Source organism: Falco peregrinus, chromosome 7 (genome assembly GCF_023634155.1).
Source record: "Falco peregrinus isolate bFalPer1 chromosome 7, bFalPer1.pri, whole genome shotgun sequence".
NCBI lineage: Eukaryota > Metazoa > Chordata > Aves > Falconiformes > Falconidae > Falco > Falco peregrinus.
Window position 1 is genome coordinate 51,272,989 of NC_073727.1, and position 19,622 is coordinate 51,292,610.

The following is a 19,622-nucleotide window of genomic DNA, read 5'->3' on the forward strand; positions in this document are numbered from 1 at the left end:
GGAAGAATGTAAAGTCTTGAGTTACTGGACTAACCCTGAAGAACGTGACCACAGATAACACAACGTGACTTGTTTTTATGTTGTTTGTCGGCTGACATTCTGCACACTACTATTAAGTTGGCTTTGGTCATTCTGGCCTTTTACCTTGGGGAATAGGTGCCAGTAGAAATGGGAACAAAGTAGCATTTTTTGAGGCATTTTTCTCGTAGAGTCTTGCCACTTGCCTTTCAGCATCTGCATTACTAATTCCACACTTTCTTTTTCTTTCTCTAAAATAATTACTGTCAGCTCACAGCAAAAGAGCAAAGATGCCAGCGTATTGGTAAATCGTGAGTGTACAGAAACCAGTTTGATTCTTTGTTGAACCATTCAGAGGTGACTTGTGATCTGTTTTGGCACCTGATTGACTGTTGCATCATGTGACCTTTGTAAGCACAAAGTACTTGAGATAGAATTACCATACATCGAAATATGAAATCCGGGGGTTTGCCTTGCCAAAAGTGCCTTATTTTCTTCATGCCCACCCTGTTTTTAAGTTACTTTTTTAAAAAATTCTGCTATAGTCTATCAGTATTGCTTAGCTCAGGGAAGTACAATTTCTGTAAAGCCAAAGGTCAAACTGGATCATTTCCTAATGACTGCAGAAAGTACAAAAATACACCTTTCACTAAATTACCAAGCAATGGCCATTTCAAGTTGCAGGGCTGCCTTGATATGATCTTTATCCCTGTGGATGACTGTAGCAACATGAACGCAGGGAACTGAAATGGTGAAAATGCTGTTTTGTATGTACATCTATGCAAATATTTTTACAGAAGTGTTTTTCTTTCTTAAAGCTTCTGCTCTCTGAGGCTCCTTTACATATCTGGGGTTGTCTTCCTAGACTGGTAATCTTCAGTGGACAATAATTACAGCTAATGTTGAGGGAGATCCTCAATGTAGATAACGCTTCAGATATCAACAGTTTTTTTGTGAAAGCCCAGTTTTTTCCTGTAGATAGTAAAAGTTCAGATGAGGAGTCTTTGCATCTATTCAAATGCCTTCTTTAATTTATGATGTTTCAAAGTACATATCTTGAAATCCATATGATATAAAAATTATAATTTTTTTAAATTTCTCACAGTATTGGTAGTAATTAAAATAGAATGCATCTTTATTTTATGGAGAAAAATAGCTCTGATGAAGATGTTCATTTTCTAATGGCACGTAGCTCTTTGTTTTACAAATGTGAATAGGTACAGCTGAAATATCAATGCATTTAGAATAGTTTCACTTGTACAGAAATCTTTTGTAATTTAAGAGATCATGAATTGTTGCTATGCTAAAATTCAACCACAGGCAGATGATAAAAAAGTTATTAGGCATTTACAAGAGATAACATCAGGACCTGTAGATTGGATAATGGCACAAATGTCATTTCATAGCCAATAATTTCTATTCCTAAAGCATTTTATCAGAGGTATATTTAAACTTGGTAAAATACTCTCTCTGGTGTAGCTGAAACTATCCAGAGGAGACAAAAGATTAGTGATTGATACTGCATAGTACTTCCATTCCCAGAACTACTGCTTTTCTGTAATATTTTACTATTTTGTATTTTTACTAGGTATTGAACTACTGTCGTACTTTTTCCACAGTGCATTTTCATCTCATTCTTCGTTACATGCAGTAGTGAAAGTTGCTCTAATTTTTGAGGTACTTTGAAGCTGAAGGACAGCAAAAAAAGGAAAACTAAAAATTTTATCGTAATTATTGTCAACCACAAATGCATTTCTGAAATTTGTCTGAGTCCCTGTCTGAAAATTTAACTACTTTATTCTTTGCCTACTTATAGGAAAGAAACAAGCTATTTTTAAAACTGGATTTGAGGAGGAGTTCAGTGTTGCTACATCACTGAAGCTAGGTTGTTCTTTTTCTTTATTATTATTCTGGGGTTAAATTGTCCTAACATTTGAAAGATCATACATTCAAGTCAATTGGAGAGTTGCTGTTCCATCCAATGTAGTGGGATTTATCTTAGGGTAAATCTATGTATTATTAGGTCAGAAAATAAACAAAAACATCATAGAGCCTTTCAAAGTAGAATCTGACCAATGCTGTTCACTTAAAAGTGAACTGTTCTATCAAAGTGCAACAAATCCGGTTTCTCCAAGAATATTTTCTTTTTATGTTGTCAATCCAGAATATATTTTGTAATAAGTCTTCAAGGCCATCTTTCAAATGTTTTTAACGAACATATGTTCAGTGTATACAGACCATATTGACACTTTATTTGAACATACCTTTAAAAAGTATGTCCAGAATCTGCATGTAATGAATGGTTTATTCCCAAATTGTACTCTTTGAGGGGGACCACTAAAACATTTTCTGCCCTGAAAAAGCAATGAAACATTGAAGTTGTTGCCATCCATTAAGAAATTACTTTAACTTGGGGCAAGCATGAGTATACAAAACTTAATTCTTTGTGTCTGGGTAAAAATAGCAGTCATCATAAATAGCACGTTGTACAGAATGGGATCTGGGTAACACATTCCTAGGGTTGAAAATACATAATTGTTACTGGAATTTCTGTTCTGGTTTTAGTATTTTGATATATTTTTCTTAAAAACACTATTAATGGAATACTGTCCAAATAACACGTGAACCATAACATTAACACGTGGTAATCAATGTTGAATCAAACTGGTTAACGAAAGTACAGTGCTCTTCCTTCTATGTGCCTGCGCACTAATTGCAGGTGGTGTGGTTCTGCATAGGAGGTGGGTGTTAGGCACAGCAGGTTGCAGTGCTAATTTCTTGGTGCCAGCACTTGGGATGTCTGTCTTTGACAGCAGACTAACCGGGAGGAATCTGACTCCCAAGGCAGAGATTTAACTGAGATCTGAAAATCTTTAGAAGAATTAATTGGAAAAACAGCAACAACAAAACAACTTATATACATATATGCTTTGACTTGTATTATGGCAGTTTGTGTGAAACATTTAAGGTTTTGTTTGTGCGAAATAATGTATTCTGAGGGGAAAAACAAACATGGACGTTGCCAAAACACATGTAAATAAAAACACCATTTATGACTGTACATTATGTGCAATAAAGTAACTGGAAAAAGTGCATGTACTTTATCCTCAAAAGCAAACCGACAGCTCTCAAAGCTGTAGCTATAGTTTTATTTTCTGAAAAGTTAAATTTTATTCTGTATCTAAACAGCAGAATAAAGAATGTACATTTTTCACACTTCAATTTTCATTAATGCTTTTAGCAGTGTTACAAAAGATGTTAATTGCTGAAGAGGCTTAAATTTTCATGGTCATCTGATTGCCAAGGTATTTTTTGCTTAACAGTTTTTTATTGCATATGCTGTTGTTTGTAACTGTAAATGAAGCAAGTATCCATTACATATTGTAAACATGCAATACACATTTCAAACAGATTTGTGGATGCACCGATTCTATAAATTTCTTAAAGATGACCAAGTGATTTCCATTTTATTATACTTCTGTAAGCATTGTTACAATTGTTTAGAGCAAATAAGGAAAGGTAGTACTACTTTGTAGTAAAGCTAAAGTACTGGTTTGGGGAGGAGGTTCTGATTACTATAGAAAACTATGATAAGTCTGCCACCCTACCTAGTATGAATACATTGAGAAACACCCTTTGAAGAAGAAATAGATTATAGCGGTTTAATATTTTCATTAATATTTATGTGATGATACCTGGTTACAGTTTAAGACAATTTCTTTATACTGGTTAAATAAAAACCTGTTTGCTTCAGAAGCAAGTGTACAATATATAAGGTTAAACATGGCATCTTTAAGAGTTTGGTAGAATAAGGGAGAGGAGGCTAAATACCAACATTTAGGTATGCTTCTGCACTCTTCCAGGAAGGAAGGAAGATTTGGCATAATTAGCATTCAAAGATAGCTTCCATATTGAATCTCAACAAAGCGGTGGCATTAGTCATACCTGAGCCAGCTTTAATCTCTGTAGTTCATAGAATATAGGCAGGCTGTTCTGCGTGTGCCACCCAAGGAGGTAAAACAGCAAAGAGGTCGAGGGCTGCTACTGCAGATGCCAACGCGGGTATGCTGTGTGCTGCGGTCCTGGCTCGAGGTGGGGGCACAGCCTCACCTTCTGTGCTGTCTGGCTGCGGTGTGCCAAGCCCCTCCTTCATCTGTCTCCATCCCTTGAAACCAGAATTGTGATGATCTTTCTTATCGCTTGCACCAAGTCAGTAATAACTTGTTTATGATCACGTTCGTTGCATTTATTGGTCTACGGATTAGGTGTGGAATTTAATGACTGGAAAATTTCTATCAGCAGACTTTACTACTGTTCTGCTGACGCTTTCTACATAGGTGTTTTGGTATGTTTATGGAGAATGACCCAATGTTACCAAGTGTCTCCTGAATGTTCTTACTACAGTTACTGTCGTTCCCTTGAGGAAATGCAAACTTAACCATTATCTGTGTCAAAATAATGAGAGGCACACATACCAAAGAGTGCAAAATGCAGTGTCTGAAATGCCTTTGACTCTGATAATTCGGGTCTACCAACACAAGTAGAAAGAGACGGTATCCAATTCTTTTCTCAGTATCCATATCAAGTTCTCAAACAGTTACAAAAAGACAAGTAACAGCTGGTTCCTGTTGAGTTGAACTCTTCTAAAAGTTATCAACAGCAAATAACCAGTAACTCCCCAAAATATACACTTCAAAGACTTTGTTAAAAAACTGCATAGCATATATTTGCCTTTTTTAATTTCTGTCACTGCATTTTTCAAAGTGTTTTCATCTTCAGCAACAAAGTTGACTACTTCTAGTAGTAAACTGGATAAACACAGAGGTGAAGTTCAAGGGAAGGACCACCAAATGACAGCATACCTCTCCACACTGCATCAGTTCAGCAGCTCATCATTAAAGAAGGTGCTTTCTCTACGTTTTATATATTTGTGAACTCCTTAAGACGAAAGGCTAAGCAAAGAAGTTACTTTTGTCAGTGGGATCTTTTCAGAATGGATGCTGTGGATTTTCAGTGCACTGAGGGTGGCCTTTCTGAAACAGGTGGTACTTCTGCTGCCTGAAGCTGGGAAGATACCAGGATCACTATTTTGGAGTCTCACTATTATGTGCATTAACTATGCACAGTGTATTAGTCCTGTAATATTTACCTTGTTAGTTGTGGACGCTTCCAACTATGATTTCCAGACAAGGTGGTTTTCGTGGGACCAAGATGTACATTCTACAGTTCAGAAGCAGTGAAATGACAAGATACTGCAAATTGCTCCTATGTACATATGCCTTTTCATGAAGCACAGCCTTTTTCAAAGGAAGGTTTTAAGGTCTTGGCCTCGGGTGTTAGGTAATACATGGCAAAATTGTGATGCAGGGAGCATATTTATTTGTTAGCCTACCTCCAAATCTCCAAATGTTTAAAAATCCGATCCTAATTCTGAGATATTTTTTCATGTTAATTGCCATGACAAAATCCATGTCTTATTTTTAACATGGGTGCAATCTGAAGACCTCTACTTGCATACTGTTCTAGTAAATCTCTGGATCATTTCACGGAGCCTGGATCCAGTGCTGCAAAGGGGGCCACAAGGCTATTACTTGCCTGGTATCTTGTGACTTTTCCCATATAACCTTAGTGATGAGACAATTTTGATTCTTTCCCTGAAAGGCAATGAATGAAGCAGATCTTCAGCTTTGTTTCTGAGAGAAAATAGGAAATGTATACTCATCTGGACTGAAAGAAGATAAAGAATAACAATAATGTCAGAGCTTTGAATCCTGTCCTGAACAGATGAATAAAATCACTTTGGACTTTATAGGAGTTAGGAGGAGGAGACAAACCTAAACAAGAGCAGCATTGTCAAGAAGCCCATGCTATGTTGACAAGAAGTTCATCAGAGACTGTGGGCTGGAATGTTAAGTGAAGAAAACTGAAATTATCTCAATCCTCGAAGAGCTGGTTTGCCATATCTCCCCGGTATCTAAAGCAAACTTGTCAGTTTTTCTGTTGTTGTTCTTCAGCCTAATTTGAATGTCATGTTCTTTTCTTCTAAGGTCCCACCCCGCCCCCTTCTGCCCTGTCCTACATTTCGTAGACAAATCCTCCCTTCATTAGGGTGGGCAGGTGGCACAGTTTGTTCTCTGTGTAGAAAGACTGCAAGCAAGACATCGGGTCTAAACCAGGATGTGCAGGTGTGATGATGTTTAGAAAGTCTGTTTTAAATGTATGACTCTGTCCAAGCAGATAGAAGAGGAATGTCTCAATGGTGAGGGCACAAATCTAACACTTGGAACACCTGGGTTTGAGATGCTTCTTTCATGGCTGATGGTTAGTGCAATCTTGGGCAAGACCCTTGCAGCCAAATCCACAAAAAAGTGACATGCGATGGGAATGAGGCCTTGTTCAGGTGTTGAAATAAGAGGTGTGCTTACCTAGGTTTTAATCAGAAAAGTCCCTTCATGTTATTTCGTAAAAGAAACCACCATCACCTTATCTTCTTTTGTCTGTTTTTAGCAACAACATCAACAAAAAAAGAAAATGGCCTGGTACCCAGAGAGAACGTGCCCGCTTGAGTGCAGAGGGGGAAAGTACTGGTCAATAAATCCCTACCTTTCAACCACAGCTGTAGTAACTAGCTTAGCAGCTCCGCTGCCTGGGTATGTGTCTTTCCCCATTTTCATGTGTGCGGCATGTCTGGCTGTAACTTAGCCTTTTGCATTCTCCAGCTACCCATAATGAAGCTCAGGACTGTTTCACTCAAGTACCTTTGTCGCTCTTGTTCTGAATTCTTGTACTTCGGTTCCCCATCAGTGCAATGGGGTTAGTTGGGGTGCCCCAGCAGTGTGTCAGCTGTGGGCGGCTGCATTCAAGGCCGTGGAGTGCTCGCACAGTACAATGCTGAGCACTCTCTAGTATCATCACGGTGTCCAAGTGTCTTACGATCTTGAATGTACTCAAAGATACAGCACATAAGGAAAACAAAATGCCTTTGACTTCTTTCTTAGTCAAATCCATGATATAAAAAGATTGCATGATCTTGTGTAGGCCATGAGTCCTAGTCTCAGACCATATTAATTCGGTGGGTACCAGCAGTGCCAGAGGTGGCTGCCTCTTGCTTTGATTTGATTTGTGTTCTTAACTTTCTTTGTCCTGCAGGCTCACTGTGGATGGACTGAGCTGCATTGCAGCTTTTCACAGTCGGCAAGTCCAAGGAGAGGCGAAGGGATAGAGATGCAGCTGCAGGGAGCAGCGCTGTTTTGTCCCTTCGCAGGTGGAATGTAGAAGCAGGGGGGTGCTGATTGCGCTTGGGACCCAGGAGGACAGGCGAAACAGGATTGTATTGCAAATTTGCTTGGTGGAAGTCAGAATTTCCTGGTACAATGTGGGAGGCAGGCATGATGATGGTATTAGAGTATCTAACACACCACTTTTTACCTGTTGGATTTTTGGTATCACCAGCTGGCAAAATACCAAGGTTGTCTAAATTTTTTGCTGCCTATTGGGAAAATGCCTATCTGCTCCGAGAGCTCTTTGGTGTTCACAGAGCCTGGTGAAATGTCCAGCACACAGATAGTCTCACTGATCTTCGTGTGCTAAGGCTGAACAGCTTTGAGCTTTCGACTATAGCAATCCTAATACCGTTATAATTCAGGAATGCCCTTTACAAATCTAGATCAATCATAATGCACAGAAAATTTAAGGGTCTGGAAAAGAATGCGATGAGGCAGCATTCTGCATTACTGTTAAACCAAGGCGTGCGAGTGTTATTGCATGTAGGAGAGGATACTTGCGACATAGACCACCTCCATTTCAGAGCTGAACTTAAAAAATTGATAGCTTTTTTCTTTAATCTGCATCCAGGTGTTGGATGTTGCCTATTGTTTTGTTAGTATGCCTCTTCCTTGACACAAAAGTTAGCACACAAAACCAGAGTTTGTCTGCAATCACGTGAAGTTCTGATTGTTCAGCTCTCAGGCTACCATACGATTTTTGAAACTGAAATGCCTTAAAATAATTAAGTTTTATGCAAGAACAACAATGTTTGCAGCCTCAGGCTTGTAGCTGTAAATGGTTGCATTTGGGATGCCGGTTTTGCATTAGGCTTTCTACTTGCTTCTGAAGGAAAGAGATAAATGCTGCTTGCAAGATTCAGAGCTTTGGGTTTCTCAAGCAAGAGCCAGCATTAGCAGGTAGGTGTAAAACAGAATCACCTCATCAGCCATACCACTAGTCCCAGCAAAGCCCAGTACTAGCTGATTTATCTTCGGTTACACCCAGCCACAAGTCAGCTGGCAACCATATGCTTTTGGCCAGCCTCCGTACAGTGGAAGGTGGAGAGCAGGGGGTTTAGCTCCTCAGTCAAGACACTTCTAAGATTTTATCTTGGCAAAGTAAACAGCTGCATTTTACTAGTTGTCATGTACATCACAGTGATAATAATAAATTAGATTAATGAAGTAGGACTTTCACCTGCTCTGGATTGTCTTCACACTTCCCTGTGTGAGGGAACCTTGAAATAAATGATTTCCACTCTGGCAAGTGCCTGGTTTAAAACAAAAGTTAAACCAATGAATGAAATAGTCAAACTTCTGACTTTTTTAGGAGGGAGAGAAGCAGTAAATAATGTTGCCTTTGAGCAATTTCTCCTATCATCCCTTTTCGCCTTGCAGTTTGCTGTCACTAATCACTGTGAGCCAGATTGTGCACGTCGAAGAATCCTTCAGACAGAGTCAGTGGGGCTGCTCATGTGAGTAATTTACAATGCACACAGACGGGGCCATCAGGCCCTGTGCTATTAAACTCATTTCAGCTATAAATTCTCTGGGCAAGGACTTATATTTCTTGTCAGTAAAACCCTGGGTGCAATTCTGGTGGTGTGCTGCTTCCCGCACCTTGTTTTTTCCTTCCCACAAGTCCTCATTTTCCCTCACCTTTTTCTTCATATGCACACAGAGCACTATGAGAATGACAGTAGTAGCAGCTCTGATGAGCAATGCTAACATGCCTGTTCCTCTGAGGGGCTCCTTCGGATGATTTAGCAATGTCACTCTGGCTCTCAACTTTCCTTTTGAGTCAAGAGCCTCATCGCTGATGGCAGGTTGGGAAAGGGTTACACCAGTGGCTGGCGGCAACAGAAGAGTCTGGTTGTGCTGTCGAGTCAGCCAAACTGCTCCACTCGGCTTGCTTATTCCAGCCACATACAGGCATGTGCAGGCAGGGAAAATTCCTGGCTTTGAATGCGTGTGAGGAAAGAACCTGCTTTTGCTGCCACAGTAAACTGTTTGCTCAGAATAAAATCTCGTGAAGCATAGTTGACAAAATCCTGGGACAAAAATACTTCTGCTTAATCCCTGATATGTCTTGCTCTTTTCGCTGGGAGAAAAGTAGCCATTTATGGAGGGTTTTTTCCCCAAAAATTTAGTTACCAGCTTTGATGCCTATAATGGGAATAATGGCAGAGAATACAAGGCTTTCTGTCTGCACTGCTACCTATACACTTGCATACGTATAGCACTTGCGTTTCATGAGTTGGAATAATGGCTGAAGAGATGTACCAACAGTGTAGTAGCTCTTTTCCTTTGTACTCGATCCAGTAGGCCTCAGGACAAAAAATACGACTTACGCTTTGCTTTTAGGCTGAAGCTCACTCTGTGCAGAGGTCTAGCTGAGGGCAGAGGCCCCACTTAAATGCCAATAAGCCTCAGACAGGTGTTCCAGCTCCCTGTGTGATAGGTACAGGGATCCAGAGGGGGTTGCATTTTGTTCATAAGTAAAGGCACGTAAATAGTTCCTTTATGACTCAGGTATGTCTTGAAATGTGCAACCTGATGGCAGACAGTTCTACTTTATTGTGCAGACGCTTGTTCTGAACCACATGGCTGGTAAGTCATGAAATATTAATAGCCATGCAAATCTTCTCTTCTGTATCACAAGCTTTTCTGTGTTCCTGACCCCTGACTTTAATCATCTCCTGGGTGTGTGGTCTGATACTATTCTGAGATATCTTGTGAATGGGGGCAAAGTAATTACTTGATCCCTGCCTGCTGCAAGAACCTTTTTGCAAAGAAAAAGGATAACTTCAGAGGTGCTTCCTCCTTGCATTAAAATCAGCCCCACCTGTTTGCTTCACAAGATTTGTCATTTGGTGGCCTGAATGCAGACCTACAGTGTTTAGTGTTATTTTCATAACTGTAAAACCAGTATTCTTGGATCTCCTAAGACATCACCTCCTCCTCCACAGATTAAATACAATTTCTGGTCGGATGTATTTTCCCCTCCTCTCCTACTGATTTTGCTTAAGGCATCCTTGTAAATAAGCTATGACTCCAGCCACCAGATGTTTTATTGTGATTTGTTACAGGAAGACCCAAAGATCTTTCAACCAAGCATCTGTAGTTCTTGTTAGTTATAGGGTTATCTTAGCCATCTCCCTAATAATTAGAGGCTAAATTAATGCCTGCAACATTAAGGTTTTTAAGAACCAGGGCATATATTTTTGGCAGTAAACTCTTTTCCTTTGTCTACCTCTTCTTTAACATCCCAAATACTAAAAATAATTATTATGGAGAAATATAGAAATGTTTCCCAGCTCCCTGCCAAACAAAGGAGAGGTCAGGGGTTTGGTGCCATGTGGGTCTGACAACCAAAGGGGAAGCAGCTGGACAAGCAATACAGCTGTAGAAAGAGAACTCATCATGGGAAAGCGTTTGCCATACGGGAGCTATTTTAGTAAGCCAGCATGATGAAAGTATAGACATGAGTAGGTATTTTTACAAGTGAGCTTCTAGTGATTGCCAAGAGCACAGTGTAACACAAGGGCAATAATGACCACACAGTTTAATACAAGGTTATTAAATGTTGGCCTACAAGTGGCTTCTGATTTCTGGAGCAATTTTGCCCAAGTGCAGGAGTCAGCAATGCAGCACCAAAATCAGTACTATTAAAATGGTGGTTTCATATAGCTAAGGAGGTGGTGGAGACTAGCTAAAGTCAAAACATTCATTATCAGAGCAGAAAAAAAGGAATGGGGATGCCTCAGGTATTTGTAATATCCCACTTTATAATTACTGGGATGAGACAGAAGGACATTTCTGGGGCTGTGCTGTTCAGTCCCCAGTTAGTCCATGCCATTTTTGAGGAACAAGTGCCAGCCTGAGAGGAATCCACACTCTGAGTTTTAAAGGCACAAAGATACCTACACCACCCTTGGTTTCACTCCGCAGTCAGGTGCCTACACTTCTTTAAGGGCATAAGTGTCTGCCAGCCACCACTTTTCAGACTTCTGGTGTCATCTGTATTTTTCCAATGCTTGCCTCTTGCTTCTGCTTTCTAGCTGCCCAGACTTGTTCTTCATTATTTTTCTTTCCTTCACACTTTTCTTGGAGTTGTTTGGGGTTTTTGGGGGGTTTTTTTGTCCTGAAATGACCTTGGTGACTTCTGGGTCCTGTGAGAAAGGCTGACCCACAGCTTGGCTCACACAATTGACAGCTGTAAAAAACTTTATTTAGTGGCTTAAATCCTGGCAGCCTCTGACCTGGGGACCAGCTGTAGCTTGACTGTGCCCTGTGCAGGGAGTGGGAGCCCCTTGCCCTGTGCAGTGGAAAGCTGATGTGCCACCAGCCAGGCTGTGCTGGGGGAGCCATAGAGAGAGCAGACGGGGCACTGAAGCCAGAGCACCCTTTCTGCAGCACTGTGGTGTCTCGCCACAGGATGATTTATATGTGTCTAAATGATGGTAGTGAGTCCAGCTGCAGGTGCATCCCTCCCTTAGCTTGCAAAGGTGACAACTGCTAAGTCTGGTTTGGAAAGAGATGAGCTCTGATCAGCTGAAAGGGGCAGTGAATAATCCTCATCCGTGTGGCTTTGTAACTAAGCTGTGAGTCACTCTAATGAGCAATACCAAAAGCACTGACCTGCCCATCTCATGCTTTTTCTCTTCAGACTGCAAGTTAACCTGCAGCCTTGGTGTGCCTCAGGGCCACCTTTTGTCGTCCCAGGAGACCTTGGGACAGTGGGTTTAATGCAAACCTTACTAATGGAAGAAATGCACTTGTACTATGTACATATGCCCAGACACTCAGTGTGAGTAATTAGGAAGCTTTGCATGGTTTTTCTGTATCTGGCATTTCCCTCTAAAGCTGCAGAATTGTTTTTTTGTTTGAATAACCCTTTCTTAGCCCTCACCATCAGGATTTCAGTTGCAGATCGGTATTGGCTTGCGCACACAAACCTGGTGAGCTAGAGCTGGTTGGACTGGTGTGCAGCAACTGGGCAGAGAAGCACATGGGATTTCCTCTTTGGGAAGTTCATGTTCCTGGGGACAGCATGAAGTACACCAGCCCCCTCTGTCCTTCCTGCTCTCCACTGTGCCTACACTGAAGGGCAGGACAGTGCCCATCTTACCACTTCAAAGGGCGCTCTGCCACCTTCCATTCCCCTGTGTATGATGTCTTCAATGTCCTTACTTGCCTTTCAGCTCCACCTGTGGTATTGTTGTCTCGGGGATTATGAAAGCTATTTGCCTCTGGTTTGAATGCAAAGCATGGGCTGGCTTGACTGCATGCAGAAAACTGCACCACTGGATGTTTTCAGCAGCATCCCCTGGGTGCATGGCACTATTTAAAGTGAAAGCACTTTGATTTGGAAAAGGCGAGGATGAAGGTGAAGGCTAATAATGGAAGTTTATAAACACAGCTGACATTCTAGCACTCCGTGTCTTTCATGCCATTGTTCATTTACTCTCCTGGTGCTCTCTTCTCTTCTAATGCTGGTTTTTTCTCCCACCATGAGCATAGTGCTGCTGAGAGTAGCTGGGGTAGCTGAGTCTGATCTGTTTACATGCTTACGGGTATAGTGTGAGCTGTTATTTTAACCCTGCAAGTGAAACGATCCATGAAACCTCCATGGTGAACAGTGCTAAGGGACGGACTTTCATAATCTGTGGATTATACTGAAAACAGGTTCAGGTGTTAAGAACTTCAAGCTCTTATAGCTCACAGCTATTTAAAAAAGCCCCCTCTTATAGTTAAGAGCTTTTAATAGACACTCATCCACGTAACCCTCCTATGCAGGTGGGTGGTGTTGGCACAGCAGTGGGACGCCTGACTTTAGCCCTGGTCTGGGCTTCTCAGCTGGGCTCCCTGCCCTGTCAGCTGCAGGACATGGGCAGCTCTGAGGGCAGTGCATCCTAGGTTAGGAGAAAAGTCTAATGCAGAAAGGGAAAACTGGGGAATTGTTCCCCTCCTCTGTTACCTGCTCGGGCTTCCCATGTAGTTGGCTTGGCTGGACACAAGCCCTTCAGACAGCAAAACCTTTGTGAGGGGAATGTGACTTGTGCTGAACCTCTCTCAAAGCCTGTGGCAGGTAAGGTGGGCAACGAGATCCTAGTCCTGTCCCACAGCCTAGAAACTGGTCTACCCCTCCTCTTCTGTCTCTGAAACTTTTCTGTCCCTCCTGCCTCTGCTTTGCAGCATGGAAGTCCATCTGGAAGGTATGCAACAGTGTGCACACAAAGCTACCTGGTTTCACCCAAAGCCTCATGTATTTGTAAAGCTGATCTTCCCCAGCGCAGCTCACTCACTGCCCTTCAGGTCCCCGGGGGGTTTCCTACCTTGCAAGAACAGGGGGAACTCCTCTGTCCCAAAATCCTCATCAAAAAGCACTTGCTCAGAGGTAGCGGGAAACAAACAGTGTGAGTTCTGCAGCTGAACTCATATTAGAGGAATTATTTCAAGTAGTCTGTACATTCTTTCTACTTAAAATTTATTATTAACAGCCTGAGAGGGAGAAAAATAATTCATTAAACAATCAGCAAAGCATTCATAAGACATTATTGAGATCAAGTCTCAGGAAAACACATGAGGCTTCACAAATATATTAAGTTTTATCTACCCAGTTAAGTCATTTTACATGGGAAAGTGAAACTTAATCCAACTGCTCTGCCTCTGTAGCTGCTGCCCAAGGGGAAACGAATTCAGATCCACCATAATCTGAGTAATAGGTTCAACACCAGCTCCCTCTTATCAGAGGGAAAGGAGCAGTTTCATCTCAGTTTCTGCAGTCTGCCCCATGCTTATCTATTCCCTGGTGGCCAGATATCAGAGCAGACCTGTTAAGAGGAGCGCCCTTCCAGGGTATGGAAAGCAAAATGCCTTGCCATGAAACTGTTCTCCCTTCCTCCTCGCTACAGGCAGTTTGTGTGTGCTTTCTTTCCCAGAGGACAGTTGCCTGGACCCAGGCATGAGAAAAAAGTTGGAAAGAATGGAATTTCTCCCTTAGCCCAAATCTGTATTCTTGCTGTAGTCAGCAATGAGACAGTAAGGCACCGCTTGGTCAAACTTGCCCCTTGGAAAGCACCCACTCTCTCCCCAATATTGGATACCTGGTATACTTGCCTCCTAACCATGCTACTGAATGGTGGCGTGGTTTGGTTTTGTTGGGAAGCCAAAGCTTACCAACAGCCTCATTTCTCATCGCCATACTTTGCTTTCTGAACCTCTACCATTTGCTTGTGCTGTGCAATGGTGATCCTGTATGGGAAAAGACTTAAAAAAACATCAGAAGGGCATTTCTTGGAGCAGTGGAGTCTTCAAAGGAAAATTCTTGGGAAGCTGAAAGTATGGTGGGAGGGAAAATATAATCTTTCTCTCATTTCAGATGAACTTCTGCCTTCCTAGAAATTCCTGTGAATTGCAAAGCCTTTGATAGTCACGAAACATCAGAGGAGCCTTTATCCTAAGAAAAACCTGTGTGAAAGCAACACTGCTTCTGATCCCACCAGGAGCTGCTGCACACCCCGTTCCTTCTCCTGTTTGTCACCCCCCTCAGCTGATGCAGTTGATCTGCATTTGTTGGGTGGTCATGGCTGTGCCCTTTACTCTGCTGTGTACGATGATGCTGGAGCAAAAACCCTTACAGGACTTGCCTGCATGGCCAGTGGACCACCCCAGTTGCTCTCCTGCCAGCCAGCCTAGCTGCTCGCCAGAGATGGCTGCACTCTGTGCCCTGGGATGCCTTGCCTACAGGAGAGCGCATGGCACAGCTTGCTTTTATCCCAATCTCCCTTACAGGGTCAACATCAGGTGGAAAGACCATGGTAAGGGGCTTTTCTGGGAGAGCTCTGATGTCACCAGGCATGGGTGGTAGATTTATAGACAGCCACAAAACACTGTGAATGCAAGTTACTGAAAAGGACAACGAGACCACCACAAGCTGGGACAGCCACTCCTCGGGACAGATACAGCCGGTGTGATGGGGTGGGGAATTTCCTCCCTGTAGCACAACCAGCAACAGCAGACTATCCAGGGGATGCCATAGAAATTGCAAGGGCTGCAGAGTTGGAAAATGACCCCCACAGATCCCTCCTGAAGGGAGGGCAACGATCTGCGTGAGAACAGATACAGTCCTCCCACCTTCTGTGTCTTGCTTCCCAGCTGCTTCCAGCAGCACTTCTGGGTGTCCTATCATGAACTCCTTCCAGAAATCTTGCTGGCAGAGAACAGCATCTGATCAAGCAAAGGGGGAGGGAGAAGAACCAAGTGCAGAAGTCCCAAGGGGATGTTTTCCACCTTGGCATTTGTTAGCCTGTAAAGACTGATGCATTCATGTCTTGTTCATGCAATGGGAGGGAAGAGGCTGCCAGGGCAGCTGGCCCAGGGCAGAGGGCAGCCCCTGTTCCAGCAGTCTGTGATGGGCCTCTGCCTCCTGCTTCCCTTCCCCAGGCACCAGCCAAGTGGAGAAGCTGCAGCCTAACGGGGTGGGCCATGGCATGGGCACTCCCCAGAGAAAAAGTCTATGAAAGCTGAACAAGCAGCATTGAGGCCCTTGCTAGGAGAAGGCAGAAAGACTGCTGAGGAGCCTTCCTGTCACCACAAGCAGACTGCAGGTGAACCACAGTCTGCAGCATGAAGAGCTGCAGGTCTGAAATAGTCATTGTCTAATCATTGCAGTGTCATTGCCAGTTTAGACTTACCTCACCTCTTATAAATGCAGCCTTATTTGTATTTGGCCAGCCCATCTAATTGATTCACACCCAGACATATGTGGTCCACGGTTTTGAGAGCAAATTCAAGGGCTGCCCATGGTTCTCCTTTGTCCTTCACTGTGTCCATTTCATTGCAGTCCTCAGGCCTCCCATCCTAATTTTCTCCTGCCCCTTCCTGCACCGTGCTGCTTCTCAGGAGCTAGTTTGTCTTTAGCATTGCTCCACCATGCCTCCTGCCTGTAGCTTTTCTCTCCAACAGGTAGCTCAGTTGTTCTGAAACAGGCTGAAGAAATATCAGACTATTTTTGGAGCGATGCGATGTGTTCCACAGAAAGTGAAGCTTATGCTTTTTGCTGGAGCAGTGTTGGGAAGTAAATTCCTCTTGATGTGAACACAAGCTTCAGCTTGTGAACATGCTATTGGCCCACAGTATACAGGCGGTGACTTTCCACAAGGATAAGCTGAACTAAGGAGTGGGGCAAGTTGAACCTTTTTTTTTTTTCCTTTTTTTTTTTAAGCTACCTTGTCTGACTTTCTGCCTTTGAACAAGGATGGTGAGGTCCTGGGCAGGTGTGATACACAGCTGTAAAGGGATATAGGCAGAGCTGTGAAGCACATCAAGAGCGATCAAAGACCTTAATGACTTTTTTATGAGATATACTTCAGAAGGACAATGTTATGACTGGAATTATATGGACCAAGGTCAGGATATGAAGTTGTAACTGAGGCAGAAGGCTGTAAAATAAAGCAACATCATTGTCCAGTTCTTCACACGACTAATGAAGAATCACTTAATGCTGATCGTCACTGCCAAACAGAAACTTAAGAACAGCTCCTGTTCCCACCCTGCAGTGTTTATCAAGCTGAGGTCCCCTCCCAAATGGACTCACTTGTACAGAGCCAGCAGACATGACTTAGCGTTAGCCAAAGGCCATGCAGAGGAGGAGTGTCAGCTCACATTACTCCCCACCCCTCCTATGGGCAACATGCAATGTTTTTTGACTGAACTGTGTTTGAAACATGGTGCACTGGTTTCAACTCCATGGACAGAACAGCACAGCTACCTATTTAGATGCAGTGCAGTTACAGCAGTAGAGGAACCTTCACATCATGCTATTCGTTACTGGAAGCTTTACTAAATAAGATCTTTTAAAGTGCATGATAAAAGCATTCAGTATCTGAGACAAATGTGGCAAGGGGAGAGGGTGGGAAATCATGCTGAAACCTGGCAGTATGACAGGGTGGTTTGGAAGACAGATCCTCTAGAAGAAAGAAAGTAATTCATGAAAGCTTTATTGTAAGTTGAAGAAATGAAGATCTGTGGGCTCACCAGAAATGCTCCAAGTGATCTAATCTGAATGTAAGGCAGAGGAGGCTTTGGCAGCAATAAACAGTAAGCAAGGAGGAAAACCCAACATAATGAAGTCCAATACTTGATTTAAGCCCATCTTCTGTCTTTTTCAGAAAAGAGAAATCCAATCAGAACAAAGCTAAGAGGAAGAAAAGTTATATACAGAAGGTAAAATTTAATTGTCTTTCCCCTTTGAACTTTGCAAGAGCTAGCAGTTGAAGAGGTAAGAGTAGCTAACCAGAAAGCATGTATCACAGAGGCTTTCCTGAGAACCAGTGGGTCCATTGAGTGGCCAGGGTGGAAAAGCAGAACCCTTCAAGGAAAGGTCTTCTAAAGAAGCTGAATGATTTTGGGACATTGGTCTTCACTGCAGACTAAGACAGAGAGAGAGGAGGAGGCAACCCCGAGCTACTATTCTTAAGCAGTAAAAATCAAGGAGCTGTTTGCCTTGTGGTAACCAGACAACCCCTCACCATATGACTGCCATCAGCCTCCCTATGGAAAAGTGCACTGCCTTTTCACAAAAACCTCCTATGGGGCTTCTCATTTTGCCCTGAACCTCAAGCAGAGCTCCATTGTCTGATCTCTGTGGTAGTTTTTAGATGTTTTGGAATGGAGTTGTAAGGAAAATGCCATGCATTTAGCAGATCTCTTTATGAAGACTGCTGGACTTCACACCCGCTGCAGAGCTCTGGGAGGGGGCTGGAAGAGCTCCTTTGCCCGTACAAACCTGCATTGCTTTGTCATTCCCAGGCAGTACCTCCAGGACTGGAGATATGGAAAATCACAGAATGACAATTCAGTTGCAAGGAAAAAATGAAGCCCTTTTTCTATATTCCAGTGTGGTCATTTTCCTCCTCCCTGCTGGAGCAAACGTACATGTTTTCACATATTTTTTACAGGAGAGAGGTATGTATTATTAAAGTGGAGATTTTTTTGATTTGCACCTTTTTCTCTTCAGATGCAACAGTCGTCGTGCATCCATAGAGCCACAGGGATATGTTTCAGCTCTGACGAGAATGGATGCAGGTGATCTTTCCCCTCCCACCCCCCCCAAAAAATTTCATCAGAAATAATCTGGCTGATTTCGAGCGTAGCCAGAATGTGGCAGATGAGGGAAAAGCCCTTCCTTTGCTGAAAATTTCAGTGACTTCATGATTCCAGCTCTAGATTTCAAGGAAATTACCATATCTGGTAGGTGATACTTGGAGGAAATGTGGAGGAAGATAGGCTGGTTGGGTTTTGCCTGTTTTTAAAATCCCTGTATAATATTCTTCATGTACATGCTTCATAATCCTGTAGTAAATAGCTATAAATTTCCCATTTCACAAAGTTAAATGCCCACATGCTCACTTGCACACAGAAAAATTGATCCAGGTGCAGCCTGAGGAGTTTAGAAAGGTCACTTTCAAGACTGGAGAAACATTGAGGGTGTTGCTGTTAATCGAAGAAGGGATATTTAACATCTTTCTGACAATAAACAATGCAAATAACATTAGTTCCACTGCCATTCCTCCGGCCTAGGAGTGCTGTTAAGACAGTTCTTGTACTTAATATAAATATTACCCACTGCAGTGTCCTCTGTTGTCCTGGCTGGGTTGTGCAATGTTTAGTGGCACAAAATTTCCACCAGTGCTGGGGATCACACCACCACTGCAGGTGGTGTCTTCTTTGCACTCATGCTTTTTGCCCGCGAAGCCAGCTGCAATGACTGCAGGCAGTCCATCCCACCTTCTCGTTCCTCTTCCCTGTCTCTGCTTGTCTTTCTGAGCAAGACCTGCAGTCTCTGGATATATCTCCCTCCCGACTGTCCTTTAAAATCAACAAACATCCCCACCTTCCCCAACCCTGTTTTCCTTCTCTGAATGCTTAAAGACATGGGAACTCGGAACTGCTGGTGGGATTTCAAAAACCCAGCCCAAGCTCAAGTGCCAGATTTGGGCTAAGCAGCTGCTGTGTACTGTCAGATCTACACACTACAATGATTTGTACAGCCCATTGCTGAACCAGCTAGAGCCATTTGTTTAAAAAATAAAGAGACAGATAAATTCAACTCTTCCCCTTCTCCTAGCAAGCTGATATCATGTGTCTCTTAAAAATGGCTTGCTCCAGAATGCATTAGAGCTAAATTATCATCTATGTTTGTCACAGGGCTTGCTAATGTGTAATGAGATTTTAGAGTTAATGTTTTGTACAAAGCACTTAGCGGAGCTGGGATGAAATTGGTTCAGGATTCTGATGTGGTGTTTTAATTAAAGATATTTTCCAATCAGGGCC